General features: G+C 42.3%; 1 protein-coding gene across 1 annotated transcript in view; it reads right to left on the bottom strand.

The window, feature by feature from the left end:
* Positions 1–19,207, bottom strand: part of LOC126235186 (transcription factor GATA-6-like) — a 520,767-nt gene that overhangs the window by 281,285 nt on the left and 220,275 nt on the right. The gene's annotated exons all lie outside the window — the stretch shown is intronic.

Here is a 19,207-nt window from a genome sequence, read left to right as displayed (position 1 = left end):
TACCGCTTTCACACTGCGTCGATATTATATCAATACTTTTATCGTTATTTTTCTTTTATTAAAGATACACTCTCATTCACCTAATATCTGTTTGATGTGCGCACGAATAAAACCAAAACGGACCACTACAGTTTTAGGATAGCCGTGTAGTTTCGTTGTATTCACTATTAAGTGGTCGTCTGGGCGTATATCAACTCCTCACTTGTGTACGTGGAAGAAGGTGGGAAAGAAAACAGCTGAAAACGAGTCAGTATGAAATTCAGTAGACAATGAGAAATTAGATAATTTATAATATCCTAATTCAGACTAGAGAAGCGCTACGCTGCCAAAGAAAATGAACGGAGCAGTAAGTGACGTAAGAATAAGACACCGTCATAAAGGCGCTGCCAATTTGTCTTGCCCGCATCTCGTGGTCGTGCGGTAGCGTTCTCGCTTCCCACGCCCGGGTTCCCGGGTTCGATTCCCGGCGGGGTCAGGGATTTTCTCTGCCTCGTGATGGCTGGGTGTTGTGTGCTGTCCTTAGGTTAGTTAGGTTTAAGTAGTTCTAAGTTCTAGGGGACTTATGACCACAGCAGTTGAGTCCCATAGTGCTCAGAGCCATTTGAACCAATTTGTCTTGCCATCCAAAACAGAGCGTACGAAATCTTGAAAGCTGTGTCGATATAATGCAACGTGATTTCTCTTTCGTTAGCTTAACCTTCCCGTCCCTTAAACAAAATGTAATACCGTATTTCTTACTGTTTCTACTGGTCTCACTTTGAGGTTAAATCTGGTTACGATGTCATTGGCAGGTAATTTCCCACGCTCGATACCTCATTCCACTCCAACTAATACAGCCCTTTTGTGTACGAGAAGAGTATAAGTTTCGCCAGGCACGAGTAGCTTAATTCTGTTTCTTGGATTAGGTATTTCCAGGCATTTGTGCTGAAAAATTGAGAAGCTGACGATATTGGCTAAACAGTATTTCGTATTAAAGTGAACGAAAAATATGAATTGGGAGCTACCGAATCCACAATTGAGCGTTGTTCCCAGTATGTGCAGTGTTTTCATTAGCTCTCCTCGTCTGTTGCCTGCTACCTCAGGCCGTTCTGATATTTATAAACATAACAATCTACGTTTCTGCAGTTGACTCTTTTATCTATAAGTCACTCACGATCGCTCCATGTTGTCTGAACTAATTTATGACGACATTTAGCTTACTTTTCGTTGGTATACGGTCTGCGTTTCAGAAATGAAACAGTTCGTTGTTTCTATAAGTCGTTACAAAAGCTTATTTTTGTATATCGCAATCTTACTTTAAAAACTTATTTATCTCTTATTCTCACATCCGAAAGAATAATTTTAAAACATTTTTCTGCCATTTGTTTCTTTTTTCAATCTGAGTGGCAGTATTTTAACTGGAATTATCATTATGCCATGGTAAGTACGCAAATTATTCCTTTTCGTAACAGCATTATCTCGTTTATCCTTGTACCGTTCCCACTTGCAGGGAGACAAATACAATACCTAGAACTGGGTTGGCTTAGAATGTATACTACTTGATTTCTGTGAGATGTCTCGAGACGCTGATTTTCCTTGGAAAAAAGTATAAAATGTATTATTTGTCAAATTCCTCGTTCACCATATAGTATTCTACAAAAAAAATACAAATTCGCTACATTAAATGTTTTATACACCTGTATATGTGTAGGGTGAGGTAAATGAACGTGATCCAAGTTGATACTGTACATGGAAAATCAAGTACCTTTACAGGATGGTCAGAAACTGTCTGATAAGCTTGCAAGGCTGTTGGAGGGTAGGTTGTGCTGAGAAATGACTGTTAAGAAAAAAATTCAATACGTTGCGCCGTTTACAAGTTACTTAGCATTGAAGTTAGCCAATTAGGCCACTGTCTGCGCAAATTTAAGCGGCCAGCAGGCGACTGTGTTGCCAAACGTGTTTTTCCTTTGATTCCTAAAACCGTACAAGAGAGCGATACAAAAAGTGGACGTGAGATGGTAGTAAAGATCGTATCCGAGTCAAAAGCTGACCAGCCCCGTGCACTATCATCTACGCTATGACAACAACTGACACTAATTGTACCTGGCGAGCCGCTTCAACTTGTGCGCACAACGGCCTGATTGACGAACTTCAGTGCTAATTAACTCGGAAACGGCGCAACGTATCGAATTTTTTTCAACAATCATTTCTCAGTACAACCTAACCTGCAACACCCTTGAAAGCTTATCAGACTGTTTCTATAACCACCCCGTGTATTACTTCAGCGTGCCGAATGAAAACCAGACACAAAGCATAAATGCGGGCAAGTGTTGGGCTTGTGATTGTCCAGTATTAATTAGACGATGTATTGCTGAATGAGCCAGAAAAAGTCAGATCACAAAGCTGTTTGTACATGTTTTTCCTGATCACCTTCAATATTAATCGCAAGTTCATTATCTACATACGGTATGTAATGTCGAACTTTCTGTCATATCACAAACGATAAAAGTATGACAACCTCAGCAGTGACAACGCCTCCGAGAGATCCCAGGACGTCGTAGTTTGAAGTGTCTTGTCGACCTTTCAGCGTACCAAACATGCGTCTGTGCGCGCGTGCGCTGGAAGAAATGTGGAGGTTAGAATTTAACGTCCCAAGATATTAGTGTTCCGAGATCGAAGTCATGTCTTTATCATTGCAGCAGCCGGTCCGGTGACTTGCAGAATAAATATGTAGAGTACCGGTACCTCTGAGTGAAAGTTTCTCTTTTATGTTAGTATGAGTTATCAGTACGTAACTGTAATCTTGACTCTAACATGTTTCATTCACGGTGCAGTTCCTGATGTAATGATACACCTCAACTGAAATCTGGAGTTTTTGATGTTGCACTGCATTGGCAACTGGACATTAATAGCCAGAAGCAGCGGAAGATTTCAAAGACACTCGCGTGATAATCTGGACGCAGACTTTAGCTTCACAGGCACTGTCGGACACGAGATATTTTGTGTAGCGGGAGAATACGCAAAGCCGAGCGATCTCCGAAGGCGATGACGGGATGTGTGCCGTATTTGCAGAGTGTAAATAAGAGTATCGTCTCCAAACAGACGATAAGGCGGTGTGTAGCTGCTATCTGGGACCCGGGTCGGAATGTCACACACTGCCGCCCAGCGTCATCTCCGCGCGGCGCCGTTCGCATCAGCGCGACGAACAAAGGACCCCGAGACGGTATGGAGCCCGCCCTCAGAGCTACCCGTCTGAGCTCCACCACTCATGTGAGAGATAAGGTTCATGCTGAGGACGACCCTGGGCTCAGAGTCTTATTCCTTTTTAAACACTTTTTGTTGAGTGTCCCATGGATGCGTTTGGAAGACGCAAGGATAAGCAGGAGGGAGGGAGAAAGGGGAACAGAGAGAGAGAGAGAGAGAGAGAGAGAGAGAGAGAGAGAGAGAGCGAAGGGAGTCTATTTGGGAATCATTCAGAGATCTAAATTCATTCTGAAGAGCCAAAACATTCCGATCAGCCTCAAGAAAGAGGTAATCAACGTGTGTTAACTCCCAAACATTGCTCAAGGAGTGGTCTCTGTAACACAGACTCGGCGCAACACAAGTTATCTTATGGTTTGACATGGTTAAAACGCAGATACTCCGTCTGTTGTACTGAAGCTTTCGATTCAGGAAAACCCTTTCTAGTAATCAAACAAAATAAAATTGTGATCTGGACTATCAAGGGTTTTTCTGAATCCACTGCTTCACTAAGGAAGAGTTGAAAGGCGTCTGATTGGGACCTCAGTTCCCAGTAATATACCAGACCCGTAAATTCGTGAAAGAATCAAGACAACATGTGCGATAAGCATACAGTGGCACTCAAAGTGTAATCGAGGTGAGATTACAAGACGGAACGCGAGTACATGCGTTCACAAAAATATTGGAGTGCGAACTCCTGATATGACATAGTGCTGGAAGGCCCAATCTACGTCTGCCGGGCTACAGAACTTGATCCAGACGCTACAAACTGCGCACCTTGGTGTGAAACGAAAGGACTAAATTCAGGAGTCTGTGAAAAGAGTCAGAAGTTGAACAAACAACAACAGCAGCAACTACTACAAAGTATTACTACTTACTGATGACGCCATGTAAAACAAACTGCACTGTGCTTTATTCAGCTGTTATTCTTCATGAAATGTCGGAGCTTTTAGACGACAGCAACTCTAAGAGGACGTACTTTTATTATTTAAAACAACCCAAAAATGGCGCTAAAGTTTCTAGTGCAATTATTTATCCGTGAAACAAACCAAGACGGATAAAAAATAGGAATTTGATTTCGCCCGAATATGGAGGATGAGCGAGTGTCTCGCAAAGTAAGATTTGCAGATTTTCAAATACTACGGTGTAATATTTGTGGCCCTATATGTGCTGTTTATCAGTTCATTTATTCGACCTGGATGTAGTTCTCAGCGTAAATTAAATCATTGGCTATTGAATCGAGAATATTGCGTGACATAATTTAACTTGCACATAGAGATTAAACTTCATGTTTGGTAGCAACATGTAACATTCAACATGATCTATGAAGAACACGTGGGCTGAAGGTGGCGACGTACTGCCGTAAACACCGTGACAAACTGCTTTGGAAGAAGAGAAAGAAGACGAAGAATAAGAATAAGAAGAAGATAACGTAAATATGTTAACACTATCTTCTGTAAAATGCGTAAATTGAAGTGCAACAGCTGAACTGTACAACGTAAAACGCAGTTCGAGATCCCGTTTATTCCCTGCGTATCTTAACTTGATCGAGCTGCTTCCAAAAGCAAGATGAGAAAACTGCAGAAAGATTTCAATCGAACGGCAAAAAATGCTGTCGAGGAAAAGAAACAAGATTCTAGAGGAAGACCGATAGCGAAACAAAGGGCCGCGAAACGAGAACTTAAGTATATGTTCCCACAACATATCAGCTGAAAACCTGTTACGGCTGGTGACGTCAGCAGCTAATCGTTTCCACTGCTGTCTCGCGATACCAGACGGGCCACATACTAACGGCTGGACGCGGTCAATGTAAGCAGGTGCCCCTCTGACACCTTGTCCCATGTTTCATAATCAGAATGGCCCAAGCATAATAGTTCATTATGTGTACACACAGCTTCCCAAAGAATTGTACTTCAATTGTTTTTCTTTTCAATTACACTCTAGAGCAGAATACCGCTTTCAGACTATGGCTAACAGTTGACTGCCTGGAATGGAAATAACCCGACCTTCCAGGTTAGTTACGTGCCTTTGGTTATTGCAAAAGGAGTTTTCCGTTGGCAAATGTTTGTTTCCAGTGGCAAGACAGCGTGCACAAACTTCATTATCGAAAATATCAGTTAGTCGTATATGAATTTACGGTTGCAGTGAGACCTTCCATGGTGCCACTATCAGCATTGTAACCCTTAAGTAATGCAAATTATTTGGCAGCGAAATGGAATGCTGTATTCTCGCATGTTGCTACAGATTTTTTTTTTTTTTTTTGAGCTGATTTCACTTACTTTCATCTTCAGTCCGAAGATTGGTTCGATGCAGCTCCTCACACTAGTTTATCCTCTGCAAACTTCTTTCCCTTTGCATAACTGCTGAAGTCTATAATCATATGAGTCTTAACTGAATTCAGCTCGTGGTGTCTCTGTATAATCTTCATCTCCCACCCGCCAACCTCTACCCTAAATTACCTTCCTTAGCAAAATAATTATTCCTGGACGGATCTTATCAACTGAACCTTCCCATTAGTTACGTTGTGCCATAAATTCTTTTACCCCAGTTCGATTCAGTACCTCCTCAATAGTTATTCGAGTTATCCATCTAATCTTTAGCACTTTTCTGCAACATCAGATTTGAAAATCTTCTATTGTCTGCATGTACAGTATGTGTAATAGAATGGCCTCGATGAAGCAAGTTTTTCCATGGAAGATTGATCTGCGAGAGAGAGTGCTGCTCATGCTACTTCATAAATTCTGAATCAAAACAGTTTGTAACTGATAGTTTCGTTGTAGAGAAACAGCTTAGGGCAGTGTATATTGATCGTTAGATTGTAGAATACTGACACTTAGATTCTGATGTGAAGTCGCGCAGTCCACCTTGACTAGCCAGATAATCCACGCATCCCAATTTCTGCACGGTCTAGTAGACTGTGATTTGTTCATGAATTGCAGTCGGAACTATCACTAACTTTACGTCTGAATGAGGAAGTCTTCCTCAACACCGCCTGCACATAAGTCGTCTTAAACTGCGTTCCCTGCCTCTGTACGTTAAATTACCTGTGTATTCATCGACTGAGACTAACAGAGGCTATCAATGGGCAGCTGTTGGTGCCGTAAGACTTCGATCCAGAATATGACTTTCGTTTTGACAGTACTCACTTCCGAATTATCAGTGTTGTATACATTATGTCATATGAAGAATGGGGAATGCTGAAACGTATAATTTCGTAAAGCGTGTTTTGATCAGTAAAATGTTTACGCAGATGTCTAGGAACATAACGGAACACATTGTCATCATGCTCAAATATGACTAGAAATATAGTTTTGCCGCCACCTCTGCCATCAGGTGTTGTCCTGGGTCTTTCCAACGATCATTTCTCGTTAGTTTTCCAACGCGCATCATGCATAAACATTCATACTGAAGTCTCTTATTTCTTATTACTTTTCACGTTTTGGAGTCAACTCTTAATTTCATCAGCTCAGATATGAGGATCATACTTTAGTGGTTCATTTCTCTTCATTAGTTCTTTCTAATATCTTCTCAAAACTGTCAAATTAATGTCACATGTAGCTTTTAATGTTGTCCTTGGCAAGAGAGTTAAGGTATTTCCATAAAGTATCATACTCAGAACTAAATATCTGGAAGAGGCTGTAACAGTTTGTGTGTTTCCTTAATTTTTCACTTTATCATATTTATCTGCACTTCCCACAATATGCCAGTTACAAATTTACGTTGTATTGAGAGTATACCCAAACCTGAATCTTAATTACATGCTACATATTTTTTATTTGTAATCCAAATTACAAAACTGTAGGCTCCAGCATGAATAAAGGTCATACAAATTGTTCGAGGCGGTTTCCCAAACATGAGATGGGGTGAACAGTGAGCAGTGTTAGTCCACAGAACCCGTACACCTAAGCAAACAATGTAAAGGGAAATGCAAAAACGCTCAGTTTATCCGCGATTGTTAGGATTTCAGAAACCACCTTTTCTTCTTTAAATGCATATGTACCAATAAATGTTTGTGACCACATTGTTCATAGCTTTTTTGCCTCCTGCTCTGTGTGTGTGTTTGAATGCTATGCAGTTCCATTCACTGCCTAACATTTCAGTGAAACGATCTCCTCTTTACTCTTCCTTGAATTATCAGCTGCAAGAAGAGATTTGTTTCATGTAATATGTCCTAAATAGCCACCTCTGCTGTACCGAGTCTTAACGCCTACTTTATCAGCAACCCACAACACATTAGCGCTTTGAAAATGCCTAACATACAGGGGACAATTTTCTGGACGACAGATGGCGATGCTCCAGCCGTCCACGAGAAGGCGGCCGAAGTGTCATTAGAGGCCGAGGGCCACATGGGCCTATTCTCTTCCGTAAGGCATGAGATCTAAAATAGGCCAAACTCTATCCTAGCACTGAGTAGTACCTACAGCAGTGCTCGGGCCAGACTAGAGAAGTTCACACCAAGTAAGTCTGCTGGGCAAGGTGCCAATTCCGCAAGGTTTCTATCAGTCAGGATTCTCACTCAAGAGCCACATCCACGATATCGCTGCCATTCGCATCTGACTTCAGGAGCTACCAGCTGCGGACTTAGAGTGTTCAAGGCCTCCTCACTGAAGAAGATGTGGAGTCTGTCGTTGTGGTAGACTTGTGGACTTTTAAATTTATTCCTGTTTAACTTACAAATGGCTACACTCTGGACAGACAGTTTTGCTCTCTACAGGACTCTAAACTTTTACAATGTGTATATTTATTGAACTTAGACTTAGTGACAATCTAACTGGTCTTCATCACCGAAAGTATTACTCTTCTGTTTCAAGAAGTGACTTGTGTTTCGTTTCAGTCCACATCGGAGTAGATTTGCTATTAATTTTTGATAAATAAATTTTTTCAAACATCGCTAACTGGGTACTTTTTGTGCCATTTTCGGCAGACATGTCAATCTCTTTCTTCTTAATTATACTAGACAGTTACTAACACCAGGTGCGTGGCCGTGTCCAGACACGCTGTCATCCATACACACCGCTGCTCGATGCATGCACCGCCCGATGGACGCAGGCCTGTCGGGGCATTACTATGATAAGGGTAACATTCACCTGGGCTACCAGGAGGCCTGTGGCAGTAATCTAAAACACCATGACAGCCCTGAACTACGAGAACATTATTGCGGAGTACCAGTATCCTTTCACGCTCGATGTCTTCTTCGATGGCGATAACATCTCGTAGCACGGTAATTGTTCTTGTTACAGGGAAAAATTGAGCTACAGTGGTCTGAGAAGCATGGTAATGAACTCGCGCTGATATCTTGGCCACTAAATTCGCCTGATCTGAACCCGATGGAACACATCTGTGACACTATCGGACAGAAACTTTGTATCCACTAATCACCAGTGCTCCAATTTATGAAAATTGCGTAAACTGTGCGTAGGCGTCTGGTACAACATACCAACCCCCCCTCCCCCTCCCAGAAACATGTTCATGACTTGTAGCACCTATTCTATTCCGTTAAGCAGATGGACAATATGTTTTGACTTATACGCATATACACCGAAGACCCAATGAAACAGTTACACCTAATATCGTGTAATGCCCCCACGAGCAAGCAGAAGTGCCGCAACACGACGCGGCATGGATTCGACTAATGTCTGAAGTAATGCTGGAGGGAACTGACACCATGAATACTGCAGGGCTGTCCAGAAATCCGTAAGAGTACTAGGGACTGGAGATCTCTTCTGAACCGCACGTTGCAAGGCATCCCAGATATTTACTACCAAAAACAGTCTTTATCACAATTTATTTATTACGGTGACCGGTTTCGACCACTACTGTGGTCATCATCAGACCAATGTAATGGTCGAAACCGGTCGCCGTAATTATTTGTAACACATTGATCACTGTTCACTCCCACAATGTATTCAAAAGTAACATCCCAGATATGCTCAATAATGTTCATGTCTGGGGAGTTTTGTGGCCATCGGACGTGTTTAAACTCAGAAGAAGGTTCCTGGAGCCACTCTGTAGCAATTCTGGACGTGTGGGGTGTCGCATTGCCCTGCTGGAATTGCCCAAGTCCGTCGGAATGGACATGAATGGATTCAGGCGATGAGACAGGATTGTTAGGTATGTGTCACCTTCCAGAGTCATATCTAGACGTATCAGGGGTCCATATCACTCCAACGGCACACGCCCCACACCATTACAGAGCCTCCATCAGCTTGAACAGTCCCCTGCTGACATGCAGGGTCCGTGGATTCATGAGGTTGCCTCCATACCCGTACACGTCCATCCGCTCGATACAATTTGAAACGAGACTTGTCCGACCAGGCAACATGTTTCCAGTCATCAACAGTCCAATGTCTGTGTTGACGGGCCCAGGTGAGGCTTAAAGCTTAGTATCGTGTAGTCATCAAGAGTATACGAGTGGGCCTTCGGCTCCGAAAGCCCATATCGATGACGTTTGGTTGAACTTGTTGACAGTCCAGCACTGAAATCTACAGAAGGGTTGCATTTCTATCACGTTGAACGATTCTCTTCAGTCGTCGTTGGTCCCCTTCTTGCAGCATCTTTTTTGGGACGCAGCGATGTCGGAGACTTGCTGTTTTATCGGATTCCTGATATTCGCTGTACACCAGTGAAACGGTCGTACGTAAAATCCCCACTTCGTCGCTATCTCGGAGATGATGTATCCCATCGCTTGTGCGCAGACTATAACACCACGTCCAAGCTCACTTAAATCATGATAGCCACTGTAACAGCAGTAACCGATCTAACAACTGCACCAGACATTTTTTTTCTTATATAGTCGTTGCCGACCCCAGCGCCGTATTCTGCCTGTTTACATATGTCTTTATTTGAATGTGCTTGCCTATACCAGTTTCTTTGGCGCTTCAGTGCAGATGTAGCTGTAGATGTAAATTACCTGGAAGGAGAATAATAACTTAAACCTAAAACTAGAAATATTAGTACTATCGTATGGCGTCTGTTCTTTCGGGCATGTGCGAAACAACAGACACCATACATATAATAGTAATATGCAAGTCTTGACAATATGTCATGATATATTCAGTGTGCAGGACCCTGACCTCTTGCAGGGAGCCTTGTGAGTGCTGCAAGTAATAAAGGCGGCGGTCGGGGGGGGGGGGGGGGGGGGGCGCGCTACGGAAATAGTGTGCGACAAGCTGGGAATTTGGGCTGAACGAGAAGCGTACTTGGATTGCCGAAACGTTTAGGACGACCAGCACAAATTTTCACCTGTCACCACTGAATTATTTCAACGCCTTCATGCGGCTGATATCGGTAGTTCGTTTTGATCACACTATAAATAAGTTAGTTATACGTTCCAGTGCATTAGAAACACTGTTTTCCCGAATAAGAACACTTTGATATCACGTTCATGGTAAATAAATCCGCAACAGTTGTAAAATAGTTTTATTAATGTAAGTCCTACACGGCAGAAGTTACTATATACTACCGATTTCTGTTGTCTAATATTTCGATCGATGAAGCCATTTTAGAAATGAGGCGGATTTTTCTACCTTGAACAGGTTGTACGAGAAACTGTTGTGGATGTCCCACAAATAAACATTTACACACTGGTATGAGGTAGCGTTGATCGCTTTCACCACACGAGGAGGCATGGTGATGAAGCTGAACTCGCATTCGGGACAACGGCGGCTATAATCCGTGCTCGGCCATCCAGATTTAACTTTTTCGTTCTTTCTCTTAATCTTTTAAGGTAAATGCCGGATTGGTACCTTTGCAAAGGTCCTGGCTCGTTTCCCTTCTAAGCCTTCCCCATTCCGATCTTGTGAAGTCTCTCCAATTATTTTGTCGTCGACGGTACGTCAAATCCCGTTCTCTCGCCATTCAGTTGCTTTGACGAGTGACAGCGTCTTGCTAGGAGACAAGTGAGGGTATCCGCTAGTGTCGTGTCACGGAGTGTGGGCTGCTACGTCACGCCTGGGCACATTATCTCCAGGCTGACGTCGCAAGATACTGGATATCGAGCTCGCAGCGTAGCCTCTTAATCATGCGCGTCGAGACGAGTTAAGGGAGTTACCGTTGGCCCACAAGCGGCTCGCGAGACTAAGCGACGTAGGCCTATGAACAACTGGCGTCGAATGACACCTGCAGTTGCATCCATCATCCAAAAGTCGTAGTGAGGCAGGCGGAGGTACAGAAGGGAATTCAGTGTTTTCTGCAGCTAGCACTGGAAGTGTCGCAGAAAGATCGTCGATCGTATAAAGGTGAAACGTCCCCAGCGTAGCCGTGACGATCTAAAATTATAGCCACTTTTATTGGTGGCTGCGTTTCGTTTATCTCTTTTTTCCCTTGGATGGACCTCGCATAGGCGGCAGCCAGCTCGGCCGCTGGGTTCAGGGCTGGTCTGGGTGCAGGCGATAACCCCTTGCGCTGTTTCCATTTCAGTCGGAGCCAGGTCGCGTGACCGTGCGTGAGCACCAGTGTTGGAGTGCGGGCCGCACAGCTCCTTGCCCTATATCTGTGCAGAAGACACAGCATCTCGCTCAAAAGCCATCAAATGTCGACAGTCGGTTCTTTTGTCCCCAGTGGACGTTGTTGCAGTGCAAGCATTGAATACCATACTAAGGACTACACCCTGTAACGGTGCGGCAATTGGTGAAAGGAAAACGTAACATTTCAGCACACATTTTGGAACGTAAATCATTGTACAGAATCTTATATTCATTGTTCATCTTCATTATCACCTTCATTTTCTGTTTCCTTAAAATTAAAAACCCACTACTGGTAGTAAAATCTAGCTAAAACCATCTTTGAAATAGAAAGTCTCTTTGATCAAAAACAAACCCAAAAAATATTAGATCATTTTGTGCAGACATCAGACAATCAAAATAAGAGCAGACACTATTACATGAAGTAGCCTTCAGTGAACCCAGAAAACACACAATGAAGGTTTTCAAAATGTCTTCCGTATTTCTTAAAGCTGGAAGATTCGCGTTATTAGAGGAAATGTGTATTTCCTAAATGAAGATTTCAAGAGAGGCAAAATAAATGAAAAAACTGTGGGACAATGAGGAAAGCATGAAAGACAGCCATCCGATATCGACAATTGTTCTACAAACCATCACCTAACGTCAGCTTATGACAACTAAGGGACTGCTCTGAGACGAAATAGCGTCACCGATTTCTGAGGCTTGGAAAGTCAGCGATCACACATCCATCCAGCAATATTATCAAAGTGGCTATCACCTATACCGCATCTGGGTAATATGTCTGGCATTCAAATTGGCGAATAGGCATAGCGTTTTCGTAAGGGATGCGTGCGTATTGTTGAGTTTGCACGAAAGGTATTGATGCAGCTTCGATCTAAATAATCGATTATTGGTCCATGTAATATGCTTAACTATTGCAATACCAAGGGTCAACGGTACTTTGTTCCCTCCATTTGAAAATACTGTAACCTAGTCAGTTACTTTATGGTTAAAATTTTGTAAAAAAAATGGTTATAATGAATACTTCTGATTCCTTAAATGAAAGAAAGTTTTCAGTTAAACTTTAACTCAAAAATTTAAGTTTCAGCAGTAGATGCTTTTCTCTGCGAACATAAATTCAGTGTTTTCAGGTTCAGAAGATTGCTGACATTAATCTCTCTTTGAAAAGTATGTTGCGAATAAAAGTCGACAACAATTAACGAAATTTTTCATTTAAAAATTTATTAGGGCGAGCACTAAGAGCCCCCTCCCCCCTACTTGGCAGTACACATTACTGAAAAAGTGTTGGTGTTGCTATGAGTGTGCGAAAAGATATTTTCATGTTCTAGATCGCATTCTGGAGGACGACGGTTCAAACCCGCGTCCGGCCATCACGATGGCTCAAATACGCGTCCGGCCATCCTGATTTAGGTTTTGCGTGATTTCCCTGTATTACTTCAGGCAAATGCCAAAATGGTTCCTTTGTAAGGGCACGGCCAATTTCCTTCCCCCTCCTTCCCTAATCCAATGGGACCGATGACGGTGGTTGCCCTTCCTCAAATCAACTAACCATCCATATCCTGGACAATACTAACAAATCATTACCTCTTTAATGTTCTTAGTCAACAATACTTAATGAATTTAGGTTATTTAATTTTGGTAAAGGACGTTATGAAAAATACCTTTGTGTTGCTAGGGTTAATGCATTAATTAATGGTTTTACATTGTGAGGAATACCATCCCTCTGTCGTATATTGCCGAGGAATGATTTGCAGCACCGACATCAAATTTATTTCTTTGTACTGTACGGGTTTCGGATGTTTTCACGCTTATTCGTTGTAGGTACATGCTTAATTTGTTACACAAGACAAATAGGAGCACTGACATTAGTTCTCACCACTCGAGTTTCTTTTCTTTCGAATGTCACTGCATTAATTTTTTTTCACTATGGGACTTAACTTCTGAAGTCATCAGTCGCCTAGAACTTAGAACTACTTAAAACTAACTAACCTAAGGACATCACACACATCCATGCCCGAGGCAGGATCCGAACCTGCGACCGGAGCGGTCGCATGGTTCCAGACTCTAGCGCCTAGAACCGCTCGGTCATCCTGGCCGGCACTAAAATATTAACACAATAAATTTTCAACTGAGTTTTCATGTATCACATTGGTAAGGTTATAACACAATAAAATGTTATACGAACCAAGAGTTACAGTCAATTTTTTACCGTCATTTTCAGATTGTCTCAGAATTAATCGATAGACTGTTCTTTTTGACTGGTGTAACATCAGGGACTTTATATAAGGTAATAACGAAAGGATAAGTCTGGAACGTTATTTAATTTGTTCTCACAGCCATCTGATAAATTTTGAAATATCATCAGTCTTCGCGTGAACTCATGTAACATTAAAATTCGCAACATACCATCCGAGATGGGACTCTTAACTGACTGCCTTCTCATGCGGCCAACTGGCAGACCGACGCGCCTTAGGAAGGCAGCGCCACGGGCTTTAGTTTGCAAGTCAGTTATTCAGGGTAAGCTGGCTTAGGTGCTATGGAAGTCACTTCCCACCTGTATTCAAAGAGAAGGACACTGTATCACGTTCAAACGATTGGCCAGCGTTACTCGTGACTGGAAACAAGTGAAATCAAAGGGAAACAATTACTGCACCCGAGCACCCCTCTCCTTTGACGTGCTACTCGCATCTCTCAGTTGCTTCCAAACATCTAAGGACCCGCAACAAATTTTTGGTTAAGCTATCAACAAACTGCGCGAAATACAATTACCATAGTACTTTAAAATATAGCACACGCAAAACGCAGTACGAATTCCTCCTGTGAAATGTTAGCGTTCATCTGTTAACACAGGGTGACCCCGGAGGAGTGGCCAGTATTCAGGAATATGACAAGAATGTCCATACGAAGCAAAAACTTTATATGGGCATATGCTCTAATCCGAATGGTTTACGAGATACCACAAGTTTAATGTACATTTATTTTTGGTCCAACGGCGTGCACGTCTTTGACGTTTCGTTCTAGCCCAATCTATGTCGTTGCTTTCAACCTTTCTTCGGTTAAACTAGCCCGTTGAACGTGCAGTTGTCCATGGTGTGTTGCGAGTGAAGTATTGCGAGGGATAAAAGCGTATCAGAGAGAAGCATCGGTTAACTGTGTTTATGCACTCTGTCTAAAGCGCTGGACATGTTCACTAATGAAGAATATGCAGATGCGGTATATGTTGATGACTCCTGCGGCCGGCCGGTGTGGCCGTGCAGTTCTAAGCGCTTCAGTTTGGAACCGCGTGACCGCTACGGTCGCAGGTTCGAATCCTACCTTGGGCATGGATGTGTGTGATGTCCTTAGGTTAGTTAGGTTTAAGTAGTTCTAAGTTCTAGGGGACTGATGACCTCCGATGTTAAGTCCCATAGTGCTCAGAGCCATTTGAACCATTTTGATGACTCCTGCGATGGTAGTGCTCTTGCTGCTGTATGAGAATACCGTCGGCGCTTTCCGACGCCAACTCCTGAGCGTAGAGCGTTTACCATAGTTTTCAGCACATTGTGGCAGATTGAAAGTGTGCAGGAACAGCAGTACATTGTTGAATTCTGACGTGCACGCTAACGCTTAGAAGTGAATGTGTTAAAAATGTGTATTTTTCCGTAGATCCTTTGTAAAAGTCATGTTGTGTAAGTTTACTAACTGCTGCACATGTCTAAACCTGACAATGTATTGAATACTAAAGAAAAAAAATAACTGTGTGTGTGTGTGTGTGTGTGTGTGTGTGTGTGTGTGTGTGTTAAATGTTTTCTATATCAGAAACCATTCGCAATAGGGTACGTGTCCACATCAAGTTCTTCACGTCAAATGATGGTTCCCGTCATATCCCTGATTATTCACCATTTTTGCTAAGACATACTGTACAGTCCATGATTTTTTCGTCAAACTGTGATTCGTTAAAGATTAACTCCTCATAAACACTAACAACAATGCTCCAATTATTCGTGACAATCAGTCGGTAATAATGTAGTTCTCGGGAATAGTAAATTACCTGTTCTTTCTATAATGATACGTCTGTTATATCAAAAGAACAAGAATGCAACAGAAGTGACCAGATTTAGCTGTAACGCGTGGTCTTGAATTTATGTCTTGCAGCTAATCCAGGCTGTACTCATAAAAGACATGAAAGGGAGGCAATAACGGAACGGAGTGAGACAGAGTTCCTCTTGCCTATCCTCAATTTTATTCAATCTACACATTGAGCAAGCAGTAAAAGAAGCTAAGAACAAATATAGAAACCGAAGTGAATCTCAAGAATTGAAATGAAAAGTAAGATTTGCGGACGTCATTGTTTGTCAGAATCTGTTGGAAATTCGTTCTGTTCAACTGGATCGTGTCTTGAAACGAGGTTGTAAGACGAACACACACACAGAAGAGTAAAGGTAATAATGTGTAGTCGGATAAAAGCGAGGAAACTGAATTAGGAAATGGCACTTTGAAAGTGGTAGACGTGTTCTACGTGAGGAGCAAAATAACTGACGACAGCAGAAATAAGATAATATTGCATGTAGACTGACAACGTTAGCAAGAAAAGACTTTCTGGAAAATAAAAATTTGTTAAAATGTAATATAAACTGAAGTGCTAGGAAGTCTCTTTTGAAAGTATCTGGAATGTAGCCTTGTACGGAAGTGAAACATGTATGATAAACAATACAGAACAGAAAAGAAGAATTGAAATGTGGTGTTACAGAAGTATGCTAAAGATTAGATATGTTGACAGGATAATTAATGTACTGAACTGAATTGGGGACACAAGAGCTTTAAGGAACAACTTGACCGAAAAAAAGGGATACACTTATAGAATACATCCTTAGACACGAAGGTATTCTTAACATTGCACTAAAGTGTGTAGGGGTAATAATTGTGGAGGGGAACCAATGGTTGACTGCAGGAAGCACGTTCAAAAGCATGTGGATTGCAACATTTACGTAGATATGAAAACGATTTGCAAAAGATAAGCTAGCACATGGGGCTGAATCAAAGAAAGTCTTCGGACTTCCACTACCATGTGAACGGATTCCCAAACGAGATTTTCGGAATTTCCTTCGGGAGTAAAGGAAGGGAATGTATGTTCTTCCACCGCATTCCCTTCCCCCACTTTCCACGGCAGAGCCTATATCGAAATAATCTGATGTTAAGACTCTCTTGCTGCCGCTATAGGAGAGATATAATCGAAAAAAAAGCTTTTTTGCAGGCCATCAGCCACATTCGATCAAACCAAAATGTCTGCATTTTTACACAACAAAAATTCAAATAAAAAAGGACCGTTCTCTGAGTGGCAGGCGATTTATCGCACAGAAGGCCCTGCAGCGGTCGCGGCCGCAGACGCAGCCGCAGCCGAGGCTGTTTGCATGCGGCCGTTGCTGACGTCACGGAGTGACCTCTGACCCCGCAGCTGCCTGGCCTCCACGCGGCGTGGCCGTCGGATTTTTCCTCGTGTCAAACACTTCACAAATCTAATAAATTAGCATCTCGAAATACTAAGGCACTTTACGTAATAGCGAGATCGATTCTTGAAATTATTTCGCCGTTTATTTATTGGACCGCTTTCTGCAAGGGTCTGATTTCTTCAAGAATCAGAAGGAGCTTAAGTCTTTGGAAAAATCGTTTAAAGTACATTTCGAATACTATGTACGAGAATATCAATCACTGCGCAACATGATACCATATTGTTTTGCACAGGACTTTGCCGAATCACATATACGAACAATCGTTGTAAAACACTTGCTGATGGTGGGGCAGTGTGATACTCTAGCCTTAAGAGCACGTAGGGGCAACGCCGTAGCCATTCTGATACAATTAGTCAGCCCTAATTCTATTAAGAATGGTTGAAACAAAGCCAAAAATGTCCGCAGTTCGTGGTCTCACAGTCGCGTTCTCGCTTCCCCAGCACGGACTCCCGGTTTCGATTCCCGGCGGGGTCAGTGATTTTCACCTGCCTCGAGATGACTGGGTGTTTGTGTTGTCCTCACCATTTCATCATCATTCATAAAAGTGGTGAGATTGAACTGAGAAAAGGCTGGGATTTTGTACGGGAGCTGATAACCGCGCAGTTGAGCGCCCCACAAACCAGTCATCATCAACATCATCATCATCATCATCATCAAACCAAAAATTCTGCGAACTGGCTAGGCGAAGACAGATGACACTCAAAACTGTATAATGTTTGCGAACGTTTAAGAGAGAAGCGACGTATTTTATCCGAAAATATCCATTGTGTAATAGAAGAACCGCAGTGAAAGAATGACATGTAGTATTTCGTTTTATTTGGTCAGTTCCAGTTCTTTATTACATTAGTGAAGCGACCATGCTATATCTTCCGCCAACGTTTTTGGGCATACAGCAAGATTTTCATTTTGCACAATGTTTCGACAACTGCCATAGCTGTCTTCATCAGCCGCTGGGAGCAACCAATTGGATACCCGAGAAAGTATTCTATCGTACAGGGAAGTTTACTAAGCGAAAACGGGAAAGCTGAAAGGTGGCAGGAATACATAGAAGGCTATACAAGGAATATGAATACTATGTTATAGAAGGGAAAGAGGAAACAGACAGAGATGGTATGGGTGATACGGTACTGAGAGAAGAATTTGACAAAGCACTGAAAGACATATGCCGAAACAAGGCCTCTGTAGTAGACGACAATCACTCAGAACTGTTGATACCCTTCGGAGACCAAGCCGTAATAAAACTATTCCACCTGCTCTTTAGGATGTACGAGACAAGGAATGAACGTAATAATTCCAATTCAAGCAGAATGTAAAAATTCGAATTCCAAAGAAAGCATGTACTGACAGGGGTGAACATTACCGAATCACTTTAAGAAGTCATAGTTGTAAAGTACTGACACAATTATTTGCAGAAGGATCGAAATACTGATATACGCCAACTCGGGAAACATCAATTTGGATTCCGGAGAAGTGATGGAACACGTGAGGTAATACTGACCATACTCCTTATTTACGAGGGGCGTTTGAAAAGTCCATACAAAGTCCGAGCGCTGGCACCACCGGCGCGTATCGAGGTCATGTTTAGTTAGTAGCGTCTTTGGAAAGGACACAGACCAATATGGCTGAAACTTGGTGTATTTCTTTGTGTTTGACATTCGTGTGAATCAAGGAGGTCGAGTGATTGTCAAAAAGTGGACGAAAAAGAATTTCGTGTGGTGATTAAACATTACTTTAAGAAAGGCAAAACGCCCCAGGAGACTAAAGAGAAACTTGATAGACATTACGGTGACTCTGCACCTTCGATTAGAACAGTTTGTAAGTGGTTTCAAAATTTTCGGAGTGACCATATGGGCATAAGTGATTCTGAACGTTCTGGATGCCCTGCGGAGGCTACGACCCCAGAAATTATTGATAAAATCCATGATATGGTGATGGATGACAGAAGAGTTAAGGTGTGTGAGATTGCTAATGCTGTGGGCATCTCGAATGAACGGGTACATAATATTTTGCATAAACATTTGGAGATGAGAAAGCTAT

The sequence above is a fragment of the Schistocerca nitens genome, chromosome 2 (assembly GCF_023898315.1).
Source record: "Schistocerca nitens isolate TAMUIC-IGC-003100 chromosome 2, iqSchNite1.1, whole genome shotgun sequence".
Classification (NCBI taxonomy): Eukaryota; Metazoa; Arthropoda; class Insecta; order Orthoptera; family Acrididae; genus Schistocerca; species Schistocerca nitens.
This window is presented reverse-complemented; position numbering and strand designations above follow the sequence as displayed.